Source organism: Schistocerca nitens, chromosome 6 (genome assembly GCF_023898315.1).
Source record: "Schistocerca nitens isolate TAMUIC-IGC-003100 chromosome 6, iqSchNite1.1, whole genome shotgun sequence".
Taxonomy (NCBI): Eukaryota; Metazoa; Arthropoda; class Insecta; order Orthoptera; family Acrididae; genus Schistocerca; species Schistocerca nitens.
In genome coordinates, this window is record NC_064619.1 from 695153292 (window position 1) to 695178446 (window position 25155).

Sequence of the window (25155 nt, forward strand, 5' to 3'; positions counted from 1 at the left end):
TTTCTGCGGCAGAAAACGCAATCCCTCGCTCTTTAGGGTGCTGGAGGTGTATGGCAGTCCCTTGATGGTCACCAGAAGTTGCTGAGGCAATTAAGGAGCGTCGGCGAGCTCTACAGCGGCATAAGCGGCGCCCTTTCCTGGAGCACCTCGTAGTCTTCAAATGGCTCCATGCCTGTGTTCGCTACCTTATCAAACAACAGGAGGAGGAGTGTTGGGAGAGATACGTTTCCACCATTGGGTACCACACGTCACCTTCCCAAATCTGGGCAAAGATCAGACGTCTTTTCAAGTACTAGGTCCCAACATCTGTTCCCGGTGTTACCATAAATGGAGAGTTATGTACTGATGCAAACGGGTTTGCCGAGCACTTTGCTGAGTACTTACCTCGAGCCTCTGCGTCAGAGAATTACCTCCCAGCCTTTCGCACACTCAATCGGCGGCTAGAAGGGATCGTCCTCTCATTCACTACATGCTGCAGTGAATCCTATAACGCCCCATTTACAGAGTGGGAGCTCCTCAGTGCCCTTGCACATTGCCCTGACACAGCTCCTGGGCCTGATCACATCCACAGCCAGATGATTAAACGTCTCTCATCTGACTACAAGCGACATTTTTTCGTCATATTCAACCAGATATGGTGCGATAGTGTCTTTCCATCGCAATGGTGGGATAGCACCATCATTCCGGTGCTGAAACCCGGTAAAAACCCGCGTGATGATGTGGATAGATATCGGCCCATCAGCCTCACCAACGTTCTTTGTAAGCTGCTGGAACGTATGGTATGTCGGCGGTTGGGTTGGGTCCTGGAGTCACGTGACTTGCTGGCTCCATGCCAGGGTGGCTTCCGCCAGGGTCACTCTACCACTGATAATCTTGTGTCCATCGAGTCTGCTATCCGAACAGCCTTTTCCAGACGGCAACACCTGATTGCCATCCTTTTTGACTTATGTAAAGCTTACGACACGACTTGGCTACATCATATCCTTGCCACATTGTATGAGTGGGGTCTCCAGGGACCACTTACGATTTTTATCCAAAACTTCCTGTCGCTTCGTACTTTCCGTGTCCAAGTTGGTGACTTCCATAGTTACATCCTCATCCAGGAGAATGGAGTCCTGCAGGACTCTGGATTGAGTGTGTGTCTATTTTTAGTGGCCATTAACGGTCTAGCAGCAGCTGTGGGGCCCTCCGTCTCACCTTCTCTGTGTGCAGACGACTTCTGCATTTTGTACTGCTGTTGTTGCTGAGCGGCGCCTCCAGGGAGGCATCCAAAAGGTGCCGTAATGAGTCCTAGCCCACCGCTTCCAGTTTTCAGCCGCAAAGTCGTGTGTCATGCACTTCTGTCGGCGTCGTACCGTTCATCTGGAACCCGCACTTTACCTTAATGACGTTCCACTCACTGTAGTGGAGACATAGCAATTCCTAGGATTGCTTTTCGACGCTCGATTGACTTGGCTCCCTTATCTTCGTCAGCTTAAGCAGAAGTGCTGCCAGCACCTCAATATCGTGCATTGCCTGAGCAACACCAATTGGGGTGCAGCTGCTGCAGCTCTACAGAGCCCTTGTCCAATCCCAAATTGACTATGGGAATGTGGTTTATAATTCGGCAGCACCTTCAGCATTGCATTTACTCGACCCTGTGCACCACTGTGGGGTTCGATTAGCGACAGGAGCTTTTAGGACGAGTCCGGTGACCATCGTACTGGTGGAGCCTAGTGTCCCTCCACAGCAGATCAGGCGTGCGCAACTGCTCGCCAGTTCCCCTGAGCATTCGAATTACCGTCTCCTTTTCCCGCCCATGGCCGTCCATCTCCCGCATCGGCGGCCCAGATCGGGGCTAACGATTGCGATTCGCGTGCGGTGCCTTCTCTCTGAACTGGAGTCCTTCCCTTTACCACCTCTACTTGCGGTCCGTTCACGTACGCCTCCATGGTGTACGCCTCGGCCGCAGCTTCGTCTAGACCTTTTGCATGGTCCTAAGGACTCCGTTAACCCCATCGCTCTGTGCTGTCACTGCCTCTCGATTCTTGACGTGTTCCTGGGCTCTGAAGTGGTTTACACTGACGGTTCAATGGCTGATGGTCACATAGGCTTCGCATATGTCCATGGAGGACATATTGAGCAGCACTCCTTTCCAGTTAGCTGCAGTGTTCTCACCATATCTCGTGGTCTCGAGTACATCCGTTCATGCCCTGGCGAGTCATTTCTCCTGTGTACTGACTCATTGAGCAGCCTACAATCTATCGACCTGTGCTACCCTCGCCACCCTCTGGTAGCGTCCATTCAGGAGTCCATCTATGCTCTGGATCAGTCCCGCCGTTCTGTGGTGTTTGTGTGGACACGTCAGAATCCCCGGCAACGAACTTGCCGATAGGCTGGTCAAACAGACGACGCGGAAACCGCTTCTGGAGATAGGCATCTCCGAAGCTGACCTGCGTTCTGTCTTACACCGCAGGGTTTTCCGGCTTTGGGAGACGGAATGGTATAACAGCACGCACAACACACTGTATGTCATTAAGGAGACTATGAATGTGTGGAATTCTTCCATGCAGGCCTCTCGCAGGGAATCAGTTGTCCTCTGCCGGCTGCGAATTGGCCATACGTGGCTAACGCATGGTTACCTACTCCGTAACGAGGACCCACCTCAGTGTCGCTGTGGCTCCCAAATGACGGTCGTCCACCTCTTGCTGGACTGCCCACTTTCAGCCGCTCTGCGGCAGACTTTTAACTTTCCCAGCACCCTGCCTTCGGTGTTGGGCGACAATGCCTCCACAGCAGCTTTACTTTTACGTTTTATCTGTGAGAGTGGGTTTTATACTTCTGTGTAGGTTTTAGCGCATGTCCTTTGTCCCTCTGTGTCCTCCACCCTAGTGCTTTTAGGGTGGAGGTTTTAATGTGTTGCAGACTGGCTGGATTTCCCTTTTTATTCTCGTGGTTGGCCAGCCACTGTAATCTGCTTTCATGTTTTACTCTCTTCTGTTTCTAGCGTCTCTCTGTTGTTTTCTTGTCCTCTTTTGTTCCTTTTAGTGTTCATTGCCTTCCCTTCGTTCTCGTGGCTTTTCCTTTCTTTCCGTTTTGTGTTATATGTTTTCGTCCGTTTTATTCTCACACTTGCGGCATTGTTTTATTAGGAACAAGGGACCGATGACCTCGTAGTTTGGTCCCTTCTCCCGCCTTTAAACCAACCAACCAATTTGAGACGCAGTTGACCTACTGCCTCTCTGAGCAGCAATTCCCAAATCGCCAGTTAATTCGAGCTTCCGAATCATGTCTTCAACCTCGGTGTGGAAAGAGGAGCTCTCCATTTCCCTCCAATGCGTCGGTACTCGCGGAGGGCAGCAACACTATTGCCGTTGTTTTGATAAAATAGCTTTACGAGGAAAGCCCTGCTCACGTTGTCCAGACCTCTGTTGACTGACTGTAACTGTGATGCAGGCAGATGCTTGTGTTTCAACCCTACGTCGCCGTACCGGTACCGCCGCACAATAGTTGGGTACGTAAACACGGTAAACAGTTTTCCGTCTGTACTGGCTCAGGTAGCGGAGTTTAATTCTAAGCACCCTGCATGTGGAACAGGAAACTGTGAAGCTCCAAACGAAATTGTCGAAGCCACCATTTTTCAGTGAATTATGTTTTTATTATTTTTCAGTAACTACACAGAAACTAAATTTCGTTCATAAGCAACAGTTTTTGTTTGTCGAGACATCCGCCTCTGTCGCAGTCTGTTCTAAATTGACTTCAATGCAGTCGGTAGCGGGAGGACATTGTGTGACGAGGATTTTGGTCAATGGTGGAGCCCAGTGTTCACTTGGCATTGCCAGACGTGAAGGAAGCGTTATGGTGAATGTTATAATTTGCTTGACGTGAGATTAGATTAGATATACTTTCATTCCAATTGATCCGTAGTGAGGAGGTCCTTCAGGATATAGAACATATCAGAAAAACAATAATACATGACAAATATTTACAACTAAAACAAATAAACTAATGTACCTTCCTCAGGTCCCAAGTGGAATGGTTGTCTTTTTTTTCTTTTCATTTTTTCTTTTCTTTTTTTAATGAACAGTATATAAAAAGGATCATTTTAAAACACTCATTCACTAAGATCGCATTAATGCACTGAATTTAAAATTTAAATTTTTTTATTTATTTATAGGGTTATAAACATATAATAGTACTACTACAGTACTTATTTACAATGAACACCTTACTGCAGTGAAAGTGCAGAAGTTAGATTGTACTACACACACACACACACACACACACACAGAATCAGTTCGTTCTACTGAGAAATTCATCAGTGGAGTAGAAGGAGGTCGCCACCAATAAATTGTTTACGCTTCTCTTAAACTGAGAATCGTGCACGAGATATTTAGCACACTAAACAAGAGCCATTCCGCGAGATCTGTGAACCCACAAAAATGACATGTAGAGGATCGAATTATATTGAACTTCGAGTCTTTTCCAAGAAGCAGGTATTTATTTGACGTCAAAAGTAAAATCAGAGATACTGAGTAACCTTTAAGAAATAAAATGTCTTGATCAGTATTCAGATTTATGTATTACGAGAAAAATAAAAAAAAAAAGATTTACTCGATTCGTATGCTGATCTCTTGGATTTAGAAGTCGTCACCTATTCTATTCTGTCGATGCTGATGTAGGGACAGCCTTGAGTCCGCAGCTCGTGGTCGTGCGGTAGCGGTCTCGCTTCCCACGCCCGGGTTCGATTCCCGGCGGGGTCAGGGATTTTCTCTGCCTCGTGATGACTGGGTGTTGTGTGACGTCCTTAGGTTAGTTAGGTTTAAGTAGTTCTAAATTCTAGGGGACTGATGACCATAGATGTTAAGTCCCATAATGCTCAGAGCCATTTGAACCATTTTTTTTGACAGCCTTGATCTGTGCCAGGTTAAAACCACAATTTCTCGTCAGCGTTCAAAGGATGGCATCTGTCACTTCTGCATAAATAATATGATCTACCAAAAGTTCGTAAGTTGGATATATATTATAAGGAGTGGGTGCGAAATTTTCCTCACTTATCGATATAATTTCAACATACCGTCTTTGACATAAATATGGTCGACACAGCGATTATCCAGAACGTTTATCGAAGATGGTAATAAATTTGACCAGCCCCTCAAAATCCTGTTCTGCAGTCTGTACAAGTTGGCAAAAGTGTGGAGTGCGGAAGTACCTGGAGAAAGTATTGTCTTCTACGTGAGCTGTTTTGCTGCTGTATCTGATCGTGGTTTTGTGGTCTGCATTTTGGTGTGAATGCATGGAGGGCCAGGGTGAAAAAAACCAGGTACGTCCCTTTTTTTCCAATTTGAGTTCTTGCTACAGCTCAATTCAGACTGATCATCCGCATCTGTTCAGAGGTTATAACTGAAAACTAAACAACTAAGCGAGTCCAGAGTTATTACCATTCAAGGTTTTCTTTAAGGGGAAAGAACGAGGCAAGTCAGTGTTTCAGGGGAAAGAAACAGGCAAGTCAGTAGTGACTCATCCGGCCACGAGAGGGCAGAACAAAAAAGAGTTCTGACGCAATTTCTTCCCGCAGCAAAGTGGAGGCAAAACAAGTATCCCTGGCAACTGCACCACCCAATGATGTTTACTTTAAGCGCCCACTTTCGACATATTCGTTCCATATCCACTTTCCTGCAACAGGCGAATCCTATTTTTTTACGTTTATTCTGAATGCATGGCGAAAAAGTGCACAAATGAAGTGATGCCATTCCTTTCTCACTTCATTAATCATTTCTTGGGTGAGGACATTGAAGAGCTCTATATGTTTTGTGTTTGTGCTGGTGCTCAAAATAAAAACCTTGCTGTCTTCCGCTTCATTCATTATGTAACTCTCAATCAAATTACTTGCCTGAAGAGGATCAAAACCACGTTTCCTGTGCATGACCATTCTATTTAGTGTGCGATGAATCGTTGGATTATTGAACGCAGAGGTACTAATGGAAACACCTGAAGATCTCTAGAAATGGTGTTGGAATTGTTGGAGTCCATGTACGCTGCAGAATGCCATTTTAAAGCATAGTCTGTTACGATAGTATAATCTAAATCAAGTCACTGCCCTATGCTGAAATATGAAATGAGTTATCACGAATAGATACAAACTGGTATAAGGAGATCGTGACAATGTCAATCAATGAATGAGCTGTTTGAACTGTCCGTATCTGCAAACAGTGATATATTTTCCTTGAGAATCCCCTACTTGTCTAGTGCACAGTAGATTTGCAGATATTTTCTGTTTGCTGTAAATTAACTCGCACAATAACATTCTTTATTTTAGACTTCCATCCAATTTCTAGGCTAAAATATAAAGATTTGCAAACCTGATCAAGTTTTGAAATCCTGATGCTGTGATGTTCTTTAGTCATCTGTCCAAGTGATGTGCAGGATGCGAGTACTATCGCTGTATTATAGCAACCAGACATCCTTTAGTCATGATTATTATGGAATTATTGCGTAGGTTTCGCTTAACTTACCTGTTTCTTTCCGCATACAGAGTGACTTTTGACTGCATGTTTGGAAATTACTTCCTTCTGGGAACACACCAGCTGCCAATAGAGCTGTTTATACATTCGATGTACCCAAGATGTTTAATTTATGAAATAAAAATTATTTTATGTACTTATATTGGGTGGTCCAGTGTGGGCGTTTTTTTGATGCGGTCTGCCACGAATTCCTCTCCTGTGCTAACCTCTTCATCATCTCAGAGTAGCACTTGCAACCTACGTCGTCAATTATTTGCTGGATGTATTCCAGTCTCTGTCTTCCTCTACAGTTTTTGCCCTCTACAGTTCCCTCTAGTACCATGGAAGTCATTCCCTCATGTCTTAACAGATGTCCTATCATTCTGTCCCTTCTCCTAATTCAGTCCACCTAATTTACAACATTCATCTGTAGCACCACACCTCAAATGCTTCGATTCTCTTCTGTTCCGGTTTTCCCACAGTCCATGTTTCACTACCATACAATGCTGTACTCCAGATGTACATTCTCAGAAATTTCTTCTTCAGATTGAGGCCGATATTTGATATTAGTAGACTTCTCTTTGCCAGGAATGCCCTTTTTGCCATCGATAGTTTGCTTTTGATGTCCTCCTTGCTCCGTCCTTCATTGGTTGTTTTACTGCCTAGGTAGCAGAATTCCTTAACTTCATCTACTTCGTGACCATCAATCCTGATAAGTTTCTTGCTGTTCTCATTTCTGCTACTTCTCATTACCTTCGTCTTTCTTCGATTTACTCTCAATCCATACTCTTAACTCATTAGACTGTTCATTCCGTTCAGCAGATCATGTAATTCTTCTTCACTTTCACTCAAGATAGCATTGTCATCAGCGAAGTTTAATTTCACTCCTGAACCTTTCTTTTATTTCCATCATTGCTTCCTCATTGTACAGATTGAACAGCAGGGACGAAAAGCTACATGCTTGTCGTACACCCTTTTTCATATGAGCACTTCGTTCTTGGTCGACCATTCTTATTATTCCCTCTTGGTTCTTGTACGTATTGTATATGACCCGTCTCTCCCTATAGCTTATCCGTACTTTTTCAGAATTTCGAACATCTTGCACCATTTTACATTGTCGAAAGCTTTCTCCAGGTCAACAAATCCTATGAATGTGTCTTAATTTTTCTTTAGTCTTGCTTCCATTATTAACCGTAACGTCAGAAATGCCTTTAGCTTTCCTAAAGCCAAGCTGATCGTCATCTAGCGCATCCTCAATTTTCTTATCCATTCTTCTGTATATTATTCTTGTAAGCAACTTGGATGCATGAGCTGTTAAGCTGATAGTGCGATAATTCTCGCACTTGTCAGCTCTTGCCGTCTTCGGAATTGTGTGGATGATGCTTTTCCGATAGTCAGATGGTATGTCGCCAGACTCATATATTCTACACACCAACGTGAATAGTCGTTTTGTTGCCACTTCCTCCAATGATTTTAGAAATTCTGATGGAATGTTATCTAACACTTCTGCCTTATTTGATCTTAAATCCTCCAAAGGTCTTTTAAATTCTGATTCTAATACTGGATCCCCTATCTCTTCTAAATCGACTTCTTTTTCTTCTTCTACCACATCATTACAGGCTCTCAATGTATTCTTTCCACCTATCCGCTCTCTCCTCTGCATTTAACAGTGGAATTCCCGTCGCACTCTTAATGTTATCACCCTTGCTTTTAATGTCACGAAAGGTTGTTTTGACTTTCCTGTATGCTGAGTCTGTCCTTCCGATAATCATTTCTTTTTCGATGTCTTCACATTTTTCCTGCAGCCATTTCGTCTTAGCTTCCCTGCATTTCCTATTTATTTCATTCCTCAGCGACTTGTATTTCTATATTCCTGAGTTTCCCAGAACATTTTTCATCATTCAATTGGAGTATTTCTTCTGTTACCTTCTTTGTACCTATGTTTTCCTTCCCAACTTCTATGATGGCCCTTTTTAGAGATGTCAATTCCTCTTCAACTGTACTGCCTACTGAGCCCTTATTGATGTATCTATTGCCTTAGAGAACTTCAACTGTATCTCGTCACTGCTTAGTACTTCCGTATCCCACTTCTTTGCGTAATGATTCTTCCCGACTAATGTCTTAAACTTCAGCCTACTCTTCATCACTACTTTATTGTGATCTGAGTCTATATCTGCTCCTGGGTACACCTTACAATCCAGTATCTGATTTCGGAATCTCTGTCTGACCATGATGTAATTTAACTGAAATCTTCCTGTATAAACCGGCCTTTTCCAAGTATATCTCCTCCTCTTGTGATTCTTGAACAGAATATTCGCTATTACTAGCTGAAACTTGTTACAGAACTCAATTAGTCTTTCTCCTCTGTCATTCCTTGTCCCAATCCCATATTCTCCTGTAAACTTTTCTTCTACTCCTTCCCATACAACTGCATTCCAGTTCCCCATGACCATTAGATTTTCATCCCCCTTTACACACTGTATTATCCTTTCAATATCCTCATACACTTTCTCTATCTCTTCATATCCAACTTGCGACATCGGCATGTATACCTGAACTATCGTTGTCGGTGTTGGTTTGCTGTCGATTCTGATAAGAACAACCCTGTCACTGAACTGTTCACAGTAACACACTCTCTGCCCTACCCTCTTATTCACAAAGAATCCTACTCCCGCTATATTATTTTCTGCTGCTGTTGATATGACTCTATACTCATCTGATCATAAATGCTTGTCTTATTTCCACTTCACTTCACTGACCTCTACTATATCTAGACTGAGCCATTGCATTTCCCTTTGCAGATTTTCTTTCCTACTACGTTCAAGCTTCTGACATTCCACACCCCAACTCGTATAATGTTGTCCTTTCGTTGGTTATTCAATATTTTTCTCATGGTAACCTCCCCCTTGGCAGTTCCTTCCTGGAGGCCCGAATGGGGACTATTCCGGGATCTTTTGCCAATGGAGAGATCATCATGACACTTCTTCAATTACAGGCCACATGTCCTGTGGATACACTTTATGTGTCTTTAATGCAGTGGTTTCCATTGCTTTCTGCATCCTCATGCCGTTGATCATTGCTGATTGTTCCGCCTTTAGGGGCAGTTTCCCACTCCTAGGTCAAGAGAGTGCCCTGAACTTCTGCCCACGCCTCCGCCCTCTTTGAAAAGGCCATTGACAGAATGAGGAACCCTGGACTGAAGAAGTTTTGATTGTGAATCAAAGACGCTGCCCCTAGACCACGGGTTGTTATTTAGATACTCTAAAGCATTAATGCAAAACCGGCTTACTTCGGAGAAAAATGGCCATCAGGTGCAAATCTGGCGCTGTCAATACAAGAAAGACTTATACAAATGTTTCCTTATGTTTCTGGTTAGGAACAGGGTGTGGGCAGAAAAGGTAATACAAGTGAGAAAGGCATTGTGTTGATTTTATTATTAACCACCACTTACGAAATTTGTTCAGTATGCGCACTGGAGGCTTCAATGAGATGCTGTACAGCACCAGATTTGCACCTGGTGGCCAAAGTTATAACTAACTTTTTTCCAGCGTAAATTGAATTGTACTGAACTGAATTGAATTTTATTTGATCCTGTAGGATTACTTGGTGTATAGTGAACGTACATGTAATATAGGACATGTCAAACGTACAAAAACCTCCATCATTAAGTATTTCCTAACTATTCTAAGATCATTGATTATAATTAATAACATTTACAAATTTAATGTGAGCAGTAATCATCAACACTATAAAATTCCTTTTCCACCAGATAGTCTTTGACGTTCTTTGAAAATTTAGTGCCATGTACGTTGTCACGCAGTTTTTTAGGCAGACTTCTTTGTAATTTGATACCTGAGTACTGGGGTCCTTCTTCAAACATTGTCAGTTGGTGGGGTGTGCTTCATATGTTGTTCTTCCTCCGTTTGTTGTGGGTGTCTACACTAGCATTTGTAGTCCACTCTGAACTATCTTATGGGACATATAGTATAGTTTTATATATGTATAAGAAGGAAAAAGTTAAGATCCCTAGTCGTTTGAAGTAGTTTCTGCATGTTTCAGAAGTCCTTCTTCTTAATATGATTCTGAGTGTTTTTTTTTTATGTGAACACATTTTTTATTTCTTGAATGTTTGAGTTTCCCCACATTACCACTCTAAACTGCAGGTATAGTTCAAAGAGTCCATGATATACTGTGCACAGAAGCTGTTTCTCTGCATACTGTGCTTGCTGCATTATAAATATGATGGAGCTGAGTTTCTTGCAGATGGAATTAATATTCGCAGTAATACCTAAGAATATGGTAGAGTCTAGTTCCTCTAGACTTGTTTGATCCACCTGTAAACCCATGTTCACGGGCTTCTCTTTGTTTCTGAACACTGCATACATAGTCCTTTTTAGGTTTATAACAACGTTTCTGCATCAAGGCATTAGCATATTTACGAAGTTTTCCTTCTGTACGATAATTACAACCCACACAGGACCTCTGTGTGTTGCCACACTTTAATTATAGTTACCAGAAATATTGACATAATCACAGACCAAACATTAAAACCATTTTTTCTTGTGTTTCATAAAAACTGATTTATCTGGTTCTATCTTGTGACCCTGCAGATGATGCTGATGGTTCGAAGCCACTCCTCCTTCAATGCTGTTGCTAAAAATATCAGTGTGACAGAAGTGCAAAGGTAATTTATTTCAGTTTCTGATTCTTCAATGAAAGCAAAAGCTTTCAAAAACATTTTCGCACCAAAGCTCGTGGTTGTTTGAGAACACCTTCATCAAGAGAGTTTCCCGTTGACCCAGCAGACTCCGGACACCAGTGCCGGCCCCCTGGCGCCAGCATGTATCTGCCCACGTGACGGTGACGCATCGAGCCCTGTGCCAGTGATCTGAGGTCATCGCTTTGGCAAGCATAACATTATTCATTGTTCTAGAGTGAGTTTCTGCACGAAATATCTTTGATAAAGCGAATTAACACCGTGATGGAACTACAGCAGTTTGGACGTTCCTCAGTCTGGAACCGCGCGACCACTACGGTCGCAGGTTTGAATCCTGCCTCGGGCATGGATATGAGTGATGTCCTTAGGTTTAAGTAGTTCTAAGTTCTAGTGGACTGATGACCTCAGCAGTTAAGTCCCACAGAGCCATCTGAACCAAGCAAAACAAAAAAAAAAAAAAAAGTGGGATTGGACGTTCCTCATGCAGCATACACATGAGGAACATTGAAGAATGTAATCTGCCCATATGTTTAAAATTTAACTGAAAATATCAGTTTGATGTATAAGTAAATAGTGTTTTTGAAACTTCCTGGCAGATTAAAACTGTGTGCCGGACTGAGACTCGAACTCGGGACCTTTGCCTTTCGCGGACAAGTGCTCTACCAACTGAGCTACCCGAGCACGACTCACGCCCCGTCCTCACAGCTTTACTTCTGCCAGTACCTCGTCTCCTACCTTCCAAACTTTACAGAAGCTCTCCTGGGGTGTGAGTCGTGCTCGGGTAGCTCAGTTGGTAGAGCACTTGCCCACAAAAGGCAAAGGTCCCGAGTTCGAGTCTCGGTCCGGCACATAGTTTTTATCTGCCAGGAAGTTTCGTATCAGCGCACACTCCGCTGCAGAGTGAAAATCTCATGCTGGAAACATCCCCAAGGTTGTGGCTAAGCCATGTCTCCGCAATATTCTTTCTTTCAGGAGTGCTAGTTCTGCAAGGTTCTCAGGAGAGCTTGTGTGAAGTTTGGAAGGTAGGAGACGAGGTACTGGCTGAAGTAAAGCTGTGAGGACGGGGCGTGAGTCGTGCTCCGGTAGCTCAGTTGGTAGATCACTTGCCCGCGAAAGGCAAAGGTCCCGAGTTCGAGTCTCAGTCGAGCACACAGTTTTAATCTGCCAGGAAGTTTCATATCAGCGCACACTCCGCTGCAGAGTGAAAATCTCATTCTGGAAACATAGTGTTTTTGTTTGGCGTTTTGATGCTTAGTTGGCCATGAGTTTATTTATCAAATGTCAGTTTTTTTTTAAAGTTCTAGTTTTCTGTTGCTGGTAGGTATTGGGTTTTGTATATTTGAAAGTTACGAGTGTTGTTTAAGTTTTATAAACCCTAAGAAAAGAATGATGTACCATGAAGGAATTATCCAAATGGGACGGAAATAGGTGGGCGTGATGTAGATGCACAGACAAAAAAAAGAGGGGACTCATCACTGAAAGCAGTTCTACTCCAGCCAATGAGAATCCAGGTCAAAGACCTGTCTGGGGATGCCCCAGGCAGTGGGATGGTAGCAACCTGACTGTCACCTGCGGTAAGGCCTGACAACCATGAATGATGGTCTGAGTTGCCATTTCATTTCATAGCACAATACCTTTGGTTGTCACCAGGGCCACATTTACAGCACATCGGTACAGCGATGATATTCTAAGCCTATTTTGTTGCCCTCATTGCAAGCCATCCTGGGCTTACATTTCGGCAGGGTAATGCCAAAATGCACACGGCAAGCGTTTCTCCTGGTTTTCCAAACCATACGTTGGCCAGAAAACGTAGCCAGATCTCTCCCCAGTTGAAAACGCTTGGAGCATTATGAGCAGGACCACCAAACCATCTCGGAATTTTTACGATCTAACGCTCCAGCTGGACAGAATTTGGCACGACATCCCTCAGGAGGTCATCGAGCAAATCTGTAAATCAATTCCAAGCCGAATAACGGCTTGCATAAGGGCCAGATGTAGACCAACGCATTACTCACTTCCTCAATTTGTGGACCTCTTTCTCTTGAATAAATCATCCAATTTTCCTGAAATTGTAATCATTAGTTTGTCTGCACATGTACATCACATCTACCAATTTCTGTCGCATTCAGATAATTCCTTCGTAGTGCGTTTAAAGGAGAAAAAAGTCTAAGGAAAGATACATGCTTAGAGGCGTAATAGTTTAGTTACTGTAAACAAAAAGTCATATGAAAATATGCCCTATGCCGAATGGTTTCTGAGATAGAAAACATTTAATGTCACTTTTGTACTATTTCTTGAATAACTCGAAAACCGCACCCTCCAGCGAAAATGTGTTCAAATATAACATTAAACTTCATTCAATTTCCTACAAAAAATGTTCTTTTCATTTTTCTCTGGGGCTTATAGTTTGTGCGAAGAGAGCGCGAGAATGTGGAAAATCTCCTGTCTCACCCTATATATTGTTCGGTTTGGGTTTAACAGAGCTGAGCATTTGAGTCTTAACTGGAGCAAGTCTTCATTGCGGAAATCACGCCAGAAAATGGTTTTCTCATTTCAAGGAGAATCATTGTGACGTGAGTGGTTTTCCATATCCAGGAAGATATAAGGGCTTCAGTGAAGAACGTTTAGAAGGTTTAATGTACGATGACCCACGTCAGAATACCAGCTAAGTGGCAAATGTGACGAACTGTGACAATTTAATCTTCGTGCGACGGTTTTCAAAAGTTGGCTGTAGGAATACTGCAAGCACTAATTCCAATGGGTGCCTATATTTTCATTCTCGCATGAACGTTATCACTTAGCTCATCTGACGCTTGTGGTTGTTTAGTATCATGAATCAGCAGCACATATACAGTCTTCACACATTCCAGCAAAATTTGCCAACCAGTACTGCTAAATTCGTATTCCCAAATGTTGTTAATGGGCATTGTAAACAAACGCCACTCCAAGCTTCAAACGCCAAGCTTTTTGCTAAAGGACTTGCTGTCACTGACTTCTTCAATAGAATGAGTGCTATACTGTTCTGCTAATTATCACATAACTTAAGCCTGCTACAAGAATTACTTGTCAATAATCCTCATATCAATATTCTGATAGCGTAGAGGTTAGTATGAAACCATCAGGTCTTGCATTAATTGGCACTGTTCCGCCTGCTAAGGGCGGCATAGAAAATCTGCTCTGTACTCAGTTTTGTGAACATCCTATTATTATAGTTTCTCTCCAAGGACATCGGCTAATTTGTAAACATTATGAGTAGATTTTACTTTTCGTTCTTTTTCTTATTAAATAATATATGACAGTTCTGGTTATGAAGGATATATTCTATCTATTACTGTCAGCGTTGTGTGCCCCTTTTTTTATATATTCGTTGGTTTTACGGCTCTCTGAGCATGCTATTGTGATCATTGTTTTCTTGATTGGAGACTTTATGTAACTTGTAGATTACGGAATTTCTCTGTGAATGTTCGCATTCTGCAAAAAGAACTTTGTGTCTTTTAATTTGTTTTCATCTGTGTGGGGAGGTAGAACCAATGAAAGCATTCGTAAGGAGAACTCTTTTGAATCTGTAATAATGAAAGGAACAAACAGTGGTATTTACTCATAACGTTTACATTATATCAACTGGTGCTACTAAAAAAAAGAGCGTGGCCCAGGGAAGCGTGACAGGACCGCTGTTGATATCTTGGATATTCGGGAATCCAGCCGGATGTTCGCGTCGTTCTCGCACGATATTTCAGCAGCGTGCTTCGCTGTCTTCTTCAGGTGCTACCTGAGACTGGTCCTTAGGTCTTTTTTCCAGATGGAGAAGGGCGGGCTGTTGCAGAGCGTGTGTTTAGCTCTTTTCAGCCATGGGGTAAAGTTTTTCTGTTTTGGCACTCTTTATTTGTCTCGCTGGGGTGCAAGGAAAAGAGGGGGGGGGGTTTCTCCCAATTGCGAATTTATTTGCAGGAGTTTGTTGGGGACAGTTCCGGTATTTACCTTAGCGGCCAAGGAAAACCTGCAAAACCCGGCCAGAACTGCTTGTTATGGCTTGCCTTCTCTTTATTTGCCGTGTTGCCAGCGTTGGCGCTGGCGTTCACGGCGGGCAAGGGCGGCTTCGCGTCGTCTGTCGCGCTCCATCTCTTGCTCTCATCTGTATTTTTCCTCTCGCGCTTCCGCATGTCTTCTTATGAGCTCCCTGCTTTGCAGGAAGCTCGTTTTGTGTTCATTGCGGTCGGCCAAGTACGGGTTGGTGACGTCCAGGATCTCGTTGTCTACAAGGTAGTCACAGTGATTTACGAACTCCTCGGTCTGGACGCTTGTGTCCTTTTGTGCTGCCGGTGCTCCTTTGACTTCTGACGAGGCTTGTGTGGCTCGACTGATGGTCATCTTCATCGGCCAGGCCGTTTGTGTGGCTTGTTCACGACTGGGGTGTGGTGCCGGCACGTCGCCCTTGTGCTGCTCATACGTCTGCACCGCCTGCGTCTCCTTGTTTGTATTGCGGCGGAGGGATTCACGGAGAGTGAGGCAGGCGGCCTCCATCTCCGCATGGAGAACCATGCGGAATCTTGTTTCCGCCTCCTGGAGGGCCGAGTCGAAGTCGGGACCAGCTGTCGTCGCCGTCTTCCCACACGCTGCGTCGCGCCGCCGCCCCCCTCCACCGCCCTTGCCACAGGTGGCGGGGGAAGGCGGCCGCACGTGAGCGGTGGCCGTCGTCGATTCTCCTCCGGGTGCCGCCGTTGTTCCCGCGGCGTTGCCTCCTCCTCTCGCTGTTGCCTCTGTCCCCCCGTTGCTCACGGCGGCTGCAGAACTTTGCCGTCTCCTGTGCAGTGGCGGGATTTCGGCCGTTGAAGGCCTGGCCTCCGCGCCAGTTAGCAACGTGCTCACCGCCGCAGCGGGCACACGTCAGTTGGACGGCTTTGGTGCTGGTACAGGTGCGGGTGTCATGGTGACGTCCGCACTTGACGCACCTGGCGGCGTTGCGGCAGTGCTTTGCCACATTCCCTTCCTCCTGGCACTTGAAGCACTGTGGCTTCGTGTTCAGGTGTGTGTGTGGGGGGGGGGGGGGGGAGTCTCCGGCTGCACGTGAAAGCCCAAGAGCTTCCGGATTTCGAGGATGTCCCCGCCGTTGTCTGCCGCTGGTGTGGCGACAATAAACAGCGGCGGTTTCCTCTTATTGGTTTTGTTGTGCAACCTGACGGTTGCCTCAACAAAACCTTGGCGGTGCAGTCCTTCCTTCATTGCTCGCTCCGTGAGAATCCAAGGCAGTCCCCTCAGGAGCGCCTTGGTGACTTCTTTGCGACGAGTCTTCTGACCCATCGCTCCTCCTTCCGGGGCGTCCACTGTGTGAGCGGCCACAAGGGCCTTCAGGGCCCTGTAGTCGTCCCAGTTTGCGGCCTGGAGCTTGATGGTGGCGTCGGAGTCGACGGACTCAACGACAACCTCCTTGTCGCAGCTCTGCCCCATCTTATCATAGATTTCCACCCACTCGACCTCCCTGCGCTTGATGCACAGGGCGGAAGCGGGGGAAACAACGTCTTCTGTCGTCGAGTTGCCGCCTCTCGCGACATCTCGTCCCACGCTGCTCATTTTTACCATACTGCGCGCTAGGGTTTGACAATTTGCTTTTCTTGCCGTTAGAACAGCAGCACGACAATTTGCCACCCGCGCGCAGTACGTTCTTAGGTTTTTTTTTTTAATGCCTGGAAGGAGCTGGGCGTTCCCTAATCGGTCCGCGCCCACCAGACTCGGCTTCAGTCGCGGATGTTCCGACTGCCATCCGCGCCCGTTTTGGCCGTCCTCAACGGTTGTGGTTGTCATCTGAGGTGTGTCAGACCCGATCTGAGATGTTGTTTGTCTCATGGCTGTTACTATGATTTCCACTTCTGTTTCGTGCTGGGCGCTCCATAATCGGTCCGCGCCGCGTCGTGTGTTCGGTCTGCGGTCCGCGCTCGCCATACGTGGCTACATTGGCCCTCTCTGGTCGCTAGTGTTCCGACCGCCGTCCGCGCCCGGCCTGGCCGTCTCCTGAAGTCGAGTTCACGATCTGGGTTGTGTCAAATCTGGTCTCGAATGTCCGACACCTTGTCTCACGGCTGTTCTCTCGGTCTCCACTTCTATTTATTGTAGAATCCCAGAATGTCCTGCGTTGAGTTTTCACAAGCTCAAGCGCTGGATTCCAGGCAGTGCTGATTTGGTATCCCAAGTCACGGTTGATTAGATTGTCTGTGACCTTAATCTCAATGGCTTCTTTAATGACACTGTCCCAAAATCTTTAGGTCTGTGTCGCAATCTTGGTGTTATTGTAATCCATTGAATGACCAAGTTCCAGACAATGCTCTGCTGTGGCTGATTTAGTTGCCTGTCTGAGACTGGTATGTCTCTGGTGTTCTTTACACCTGATGTCCACAGTTTTGGTGGTCCAGCCAATGCATGACATCCCACGCTGGCATGGTATGTTGTAAATACCTGGCTTATGTAGCCCCAGGTCATCTTTTACATTCCCCAGCATAGCTCCAATTTTGGTGGGTGGGCAAAATATGCTCTTGATATATTTCTGGAGAATCCTGCTGATTTTGGCAGAGATAGGTCTGGCGTATGGCAGGTATGCCATCTTCTTTGCCTCTTCTGGTTCTTCTTCTGGATCCTTTGGCTGATTGGCAGGTTGAAGTGCCTTCTGGATATCTCTAAAGGAGTACCCATTCCTGCTGAACACTGATCGTAAGTGTTCTATTTCTGTGGCCAAACTATCAGGATCTGACAGAGTTTGTGCTCTGTGAACTAGTGTTTTGAGCACTCCATTCTTCTGTGCCGGATGGCTGCATCTGCTTGCTTGTAGGTAAAAGTCAGTGTGCGTAGGTTTACGGTACACACTGTGTCCAAATGTACCATCTGCCTTTATCTTCACTGTAACATCCAAGAATGGAAGTAGTCCATCCTTCTCCATTTCCATTGTGAACTGAATGTTCGGATGGCAAGAGTTCAGATGTAGCAGGAATTCATCTAACTTCTCCCTACCATGGGGCCAGATGACAAAGGTATCATCCACATACCTAAAAAAGCACTTGGGTTGATATGTGGCTGAAGAGAATGCCTGCTCTTCAAACCTTTCCATAAATAGGTTGGCCACCACCGGTGATAGAGGACTGCCCATCGCCACCCATTCTGTTTGTTCGTAAAATTGACCCTCATATAGGAAGTATGTCGAGGTCAGTACATGCCTGAATAGGTCAAGGAGAGCCCCATCGAACTTCTCTCCAATAAGCTCCAGTGACTCCTTAGGTGGTACCCGTGTGAAGAAAGACACCACATCGAAACTAACCATAATGTCTATGTCTGTGATGTATTGCTGGCTCAACCGTTGCAGGAAATCCTCTGAGTTCCGGATGTGATGTGCACATTTACCCACATGTGGTGTCAACATCTTCTTCAGGTATTTCGCAGCAGGGTAAGTTGCCGCACCAATATTGGTGACAATAGGTCGCAGAGGAACCCCAGCCACTTAAAGTGGTAGATGAGTTTTGCTATTTGGGGAGCAAAATAACTGATGATGGTCGAAATAGAGAGGATATAAAATGTAGACTAGCAATGGCAAGGAAAACGTTTCTGAAGCAGAGAAATTTGTTATCATAGAGTATAGATTTAAGTGTCAGGAAGTCGTTTCTGAAAGTATTTGTACGGAGTGTAGCCAAGTATGGAACTGAAACATGGACGATAAATAGTTTAGACAAGAAGAGGATAGATTTTGAAATGTGGTGCTACAGAAGAATGCTGAAGATTAGATGGGTAGATCACATAACTAATGAGGAAGTACTGAATAGGATTGGGGAGAAGAGAAGTTTATGGCACAACTTGACTAGAAGAAGGGATCGATTGGTAGGACATGTATTGAGGCATCAAGGGATCATCAATTTAGTATTGGAGAGCAGTGTGGAGGGTAAAAACGGTAGACAGAGGCCAAGAGATGAATACACTAAACAGATTCAGAAGAATGTAGGTTACAGTAGGTACTGGGAGATGAAGAAGCTTGCACAGGATAGAGTAGCATGGGGAGCTGCATCAAACCACAACAACAACAACGGCTCTGAGCACTATGGGACTTAACATCTGAGGTCATCAGTCCCCTAGAACTACTTAAACCTAACTAACCTAAGGACATCACACACATCCATGCCCGAAGCAGGATTCGAACCTGCGATCGTAGCGGTCGCGCGGTTCCAGACTGAAGCGCCTAGAACCGCTCGGCCACCACCACCACCACCACCACCACCACCACCACCACCACCACCAACAACAACAACAACAACAACAAGCTACACCGACGGTAGAGAAACGCAACATCAAAGAATAATTAATTTAGCGTAATACAATTTCGGGAGTACGTGTTTATGTAACATATTTAAGTGATTAACGTTACAAGATCACAGGTTAACGTCAGCGCAAGATAAGCCACTGCAAATGTGAGATGTTGGTACATTAATAAGCACCAGAATGTTGTACGCAAGCATGCAGAAGTGCATGCATTGTTGGTTGGTTGGTTGGTTGGTTGGTTTGGGGAAGGAGACCAGACAGCGAGGTCATCGGTCTCATCGGATTAGGGAAGGATGGGGAAGGAAGTCGGCCGTGCCCTTTGAAAGGAACCATCCCGGCATTTGCCTGGAGCGATTTAGGGAAATCACGGAAAACCTAAATCAGGATGGCCGGACGCGGGATTGAACCGTCGTCCTCCCGAATGCGAGTCCAGTGTCTAACCACTGCGCCACCTCGCTCGGTGCATGCATTGTGTTGCACTGGTGCCGGAAGACAGTTTGAGGGATGGAGTTCCATGGCTGTTGCACTTGATCGGTCAATACACAGTCGGTTAATGCTGGTTGTGGATGACGCTGGACTTGTCGTCCGTTGGTGTCCCATTTGTGCTCAATTGGAAACAGATTTGGTGATCGAGCTGGCCAAGGCAACATGTCGACACTCTGGAGAGCATGTTGAGCTACACCCAGGAATGCTGCTCATGAATGGCAGCACAACAGATCGACCTCCAGATTGACGTAAGACTTAGGGTGCGTGGGGTAACCACGAGAGTGCTCGTGCTGTCATACGAAATCATACCCCAGTTCTTAACTCCATGCAGCGCGTCTAGCATGCGGATAGGTCGCGTGCAGATCCTCAATTGCCCTGGCCTCCTTCTAACCAACACATGGCCACCCCTGGCCACCTTGCCCTCCGATGAGCTCTCTCTCGGCACTATTGAAGTCGCAAATAGCGGTGGTTTGGGGTCACTGGAAAGCAAGCTGCCGGATCTATGTCTTGTAGCTGAAATAACTGATTTGTAACAGTTCGTTGTGTCACTGTGGCGCCAACTACTGCTGATGCAGACGCTGTACGACGCGGCAGAGCCATTCGTCGAACACGATGGACTTCTCTTTCGGTAGTGCCACGTGACCGTCCGGAGCCGGGTCTTCTTATGACTGGACATTCTGGTGTGATTACGTAGGCTTTCCCGGAGTAATAAGTCTCTTCGGGTTTGCTGCCGGATTCTAAAATCAACTTAACTCGATATTTCGGCCATCCAACTGGTCGCCATCTTCAGGAAAATGCTGCTTCTGCTGATGATTCCCGCTGAGAACTGACGCCAGACTGCAAATCGACGTCCTATATAGGCCACCGTTCAGTACACGGCGCATGCGCCGCCCATCACGGTTGCTGCCCTCCAAGACAAAGACGTGGCGCCGACCTTAGTGGAACACTGCTGGCAGCGATACATCGCACTCAGGGCCGCACCGAAGAACGTTCAATTTTCATGCGAGACAATACAGGAAACCCATTGTCTCTGTTGATTAAATTATCCGCCAACCTAATTTCAATCGCCTCTTTATAGACACTGTTCCAAAAACCGGAAATGTTGGCAACTACCACAGTTTCATCAAATTTCATACTGTGTCCCTCATTTAAGCAGTGTTCTCCTACTGCCGATTTTTCCGGCTGTTGTAGCCTCGTATGACGGCGATGCTCCACACACCTGTCATGCACTGTGCGAATCGAACGGCCAATATAAGCTTTCCCATATTGACACGGAATTTTGTACACGCCGGGTTTCCTAAGCCCCAGACCATCCTTCACAGAGCCGAGCGGTGTCCTAATGTTAGAAGCTGGACGGAACACACTCTTAATGTTAAAATTCCTTAAAATTCGTCCAATCTTAAACGATAAGTTTCCAGCATAAGGAAGAAAGGCCGCCGATCTATGTTCCTCTTCATATACCTCCGGAGATGGTCCAAACTCCATAGCCCGACGAATCTGCTTCTCGGAGTATCCATTTTCCTTAAAAACAGCCATCAAACGCGCAAGTTCTTTGGTTAAGCTGTCTGCGTAGGAAATGGCATATGCTCTCCGTACCAAACTCTCAAGGACGCCACTGCGTTGGTGTGGTTGATGACAACTCTTAGGATGCAGATACCGATCTGTGTGCGTCGGCTTTCGGTGAACACTGTGTCACAAAGTACCATCTGCTTTTTTCTAAACCATAACTTCTAAAAATGGAAGCATCCCATTTTTTCAACCTCCATAGTAAATTTGATGCGGGGATGAAGACAGTTGAAGTGGTCCAAAAATCTATTAAGTGCATCACGTCCATGGGGCTAAACGAAAAGGGTATCATCCACATATCTCCAGAAGCACGTTGGTTGCAAAGCTGAAGTCCTCAGTGCCATATCCTCGAAGTCCTCCATTCTGGTGATCACCGTTGCCAGCAATCATGCACAGTGGCTACATTCCTGCCAAGTCTTTGTGCAATATCGCCGAAGGAAGATCCAGCCTCTCGTAATTCTATCACATGATCTCGTTCCAACTCAGTGAGGTATTTACAATGCCGTCTTTGTCGCCTAAAAGGCATTCTTGATTAACAACAATTCACGACGTCCAAACTCAAAGGTAACTGATGATGACGGCCTTTACGGCGTGCATTTAAAGCAAACCTTATTTGCATTCTCGTACTCTCGCTACCATACCCGGATCAGAATAACAAAGTGGTTGCCGTCTAGCCGCTCACAGGGCTGCTACCACAGCAAAGGCCAATCACAGAATGCGGTCGGCCGCGCCTCTTGTGCCGTCAATAGTTGTCATGTCCGCCTCCGTAGCGTAGCGGTAGCGTTACCGCCTACCGCGTAGGGGGCCCGGGTTCGATTCCCGGCAGGGGACTGCGTGTTGTGTGTCAATCATCATTGACTCGCAAGTGGCCGAAGTGGCGTCAACTTAAAAGGACTTGCAATACGGCGGCCGAACTCCCCCGAATGGGGGCCCTCCCGGGCAACAATGCCATACGACCATTTCATTTTCAATCGTCATATCTCTCTGCTACTGCAGCTACCGACTACTGTAGCCAATTGTAGACGACGCTCGAGGCGTAAATAGTTGTGGTTCGTTTCGGTGTGTGCTTTGTTTCTCTGCGGGGCAAGTGCTACAGAATGTCTGAAGCGTGTAGTGCAAATGTGCAATAAAGTGTAGCTGCTAAACGGAAAGATCAGCGATCTATTCATGTTTTGCGTGGTCAGACACGTGAGTTCGTGTGTTCGATGCGAAAATACTTCGAGAAAGAGAGGGACAATGGTGCAAAGTCTCTAACGAAGGTAATCGAAAGAACTGGAGACGCCTTGAGGATACGCAAAAATACTGTCGTCAGAATTCGTAAGGAGAAATACTGTGCAGAAGGGGAAGAGCCTGGTTCACCAAACTGCGGACACCCGGAAAGAAGAGAAGGACAGAACCACGTGTAAGAAACTTGGACTCTTTTCAAGAAGATGCGGTGTTCGTCGCGACATATATGGATATTACGGGAGAAAAGAGCATCCAACTATTACAAAACTGTGCGTTACTCATCGCGAAGCCGAGTTATACAGTGTTAGCAAAACGTCTTTGCTAACGGTGTCTTTTGCTAACGGTTGTCAGAGCCCTCGGTTTTCGCTGTAAAAAAATTACTGGACGGAAAAGTACAATGGAGAGAGGCGACATCGTAGCGTGGCGTTGCCGATTTTTAAGACAATAGTTAAAGAGCCGTTTGAAGATATTGTGTGACTCGACAAACCTGGAAAAGCGTCATTCTGTCAGAAAAAAACTGGACAGATGATAGTATATGTGGAAGTTCTGCTACTCCAGTGGAAAATGGCGCAGAAATTATTCTCTTGCATGCTGGAACTGCATCTGGTTTCGTACCTAACTGTCTCCTCTATTACAAATCGAGGAAAACACACGACTTCCACGAGGAAACGAGCCACGATAGTTTTCTGAAGTGGTTTACGGGGCAACTACTGGGAAACTTAAATCGGTCGTCTGTCATTGTAATGGATAACGTCCCATGCCATTAAAGATAAAGCTCCAACTATGGCAACGAAAAAGGCCAACATGGTTGAAAAGTCAGAACGTGAAAATTCGGGACGATTTATGTAAGCAGAATTCATGGAAACAGTGAAGAAAAATATGTGTCAACAGTATGTTGTGGACGATGTAGCTAAAGAACATGGCCACAGGGTTCTTAGGCTTCCACCATACAACTGTCACTTTAACGCCATCGAAATGATTTGGGCACAAATTAAAAATTATGTGGCAACAATAACAGAAGATTCACTGTGGCAGACTGTAAGAGGAAACGTGGCACAAATAACGCCATAGAAGTGGAGAAATGTTGTACGCCATACAGAAACGGTTGTTAAAGAAGCGTGGAAAAGTGAAGTGTAGAAAACATATTTATATCCTTGGGAAATTCCTGTGGCTCATCTATGGACAAGAGCTCAGATGACGAAAGTGTCGAGGAAGAAAGTGAGCCTGAGCTAAGTGGCATTTAGCCCGTATTTACATGAACGATTCAGATCCATTTTAACACCCATTACGTATCGAATAGGACGACTGCCAGTCCTGACAAGACTCTACCATCTGGTGAGCAAGATGTATGAGACAGGCGAAATTCCCTCAGACTTCAAGAAGAATATAATAATTCCAATCCCAAAGAAAGCAGGTGTTGACAGATGTGAAAATTACCGATCTATCAGTTTAATAAGTCACAGCTGCAGAATACTAACGCGAATTCTTTACAGACGAATGGAAAAACTGGTAGAAACCGACCTCGGGGAAGATCAGTTTGGATTCCGTAGAAATGTTGGAACACGTGAGGCAATACTGACCCTACGACTTATCTTAGAAGAAAGATTAAGGAAAGACAAACCTACGTTTCTAGAATTTGTAGACTTAAAGAAAGTTTTTGACAATGTTGACTGGAATACTCTCTTTCAAATTCTGAAGGTGGCAGGGGTAAAATACAGGGAGCGTAAGGCTGTTTACAATTTGTACGAAAGCAGATGGCAGTTATAAGAGTCGAGGGGCACGAAAGGGAAGCAGTGGTTGGGAAGGGAGTGAGACAGGGTTGTAGCCTATCCCCGATGTTATTTAATCTGTATATTGAGCAAGCAGTAAAGGAAACAAAAGAAAAATTCGGAGTAGGTATTAAAATCCATGGAGAAGATATAAAAACTTTGAGGTTCACCGATGACATTGTAATTCTGTCAGAGACAGCAAAGGACTTGGAAGAGCAGTTGAACGGAATGGACAGTGTCTTGAAAGGAGGGTATAAGATGAACATCATCCAAAGCAAAACGAAGATAATGGAATGTAGTCGAATTGAGTCGGGTGATGCTGAGGGAATTAGATTAGGAAATGAGACACTTAAAGTAGTAAGGGAGTTTTGCTATTTGGGGAGCAAAATAACTGATGATGGTCGAAGTAGAGAGGATATAAAATGTAGACTGGAAATGGCAAGGAAAGCGTTTCTGAAGAAGAGAAATTTGTTAACATCGAGTATTGATTTAAATGTCAGGAAGTCGTTCCTGAAAGTATTTGTATCGAGTGTAGCCATGTATGGAAGTGAAACATGGACGATAAATAGATTAGACAAGAAGAGAATATAAGCTTTTGAAATGTGATGCTACAGAAGAA

At 45.2% G+C, this 25155-nt stretch overlaps 1 non-coding gene across 1 annotated transcript; it reads left to right on the forward strand.

The window, feature by feature from the left end:
- Positions 1-11973: 11973 nt before the first annotated feature.
- Positions 11974-12048, forward strand: Trnal-caa (transfer RNA leucine (anticodon CAA)). Its single transcript has one exon. It is a non-coding gene; the product is annotated as a tRNA-Leu (tRNA).
- Positions 12049-25155: the final 13107 nt, after the last annotated feature.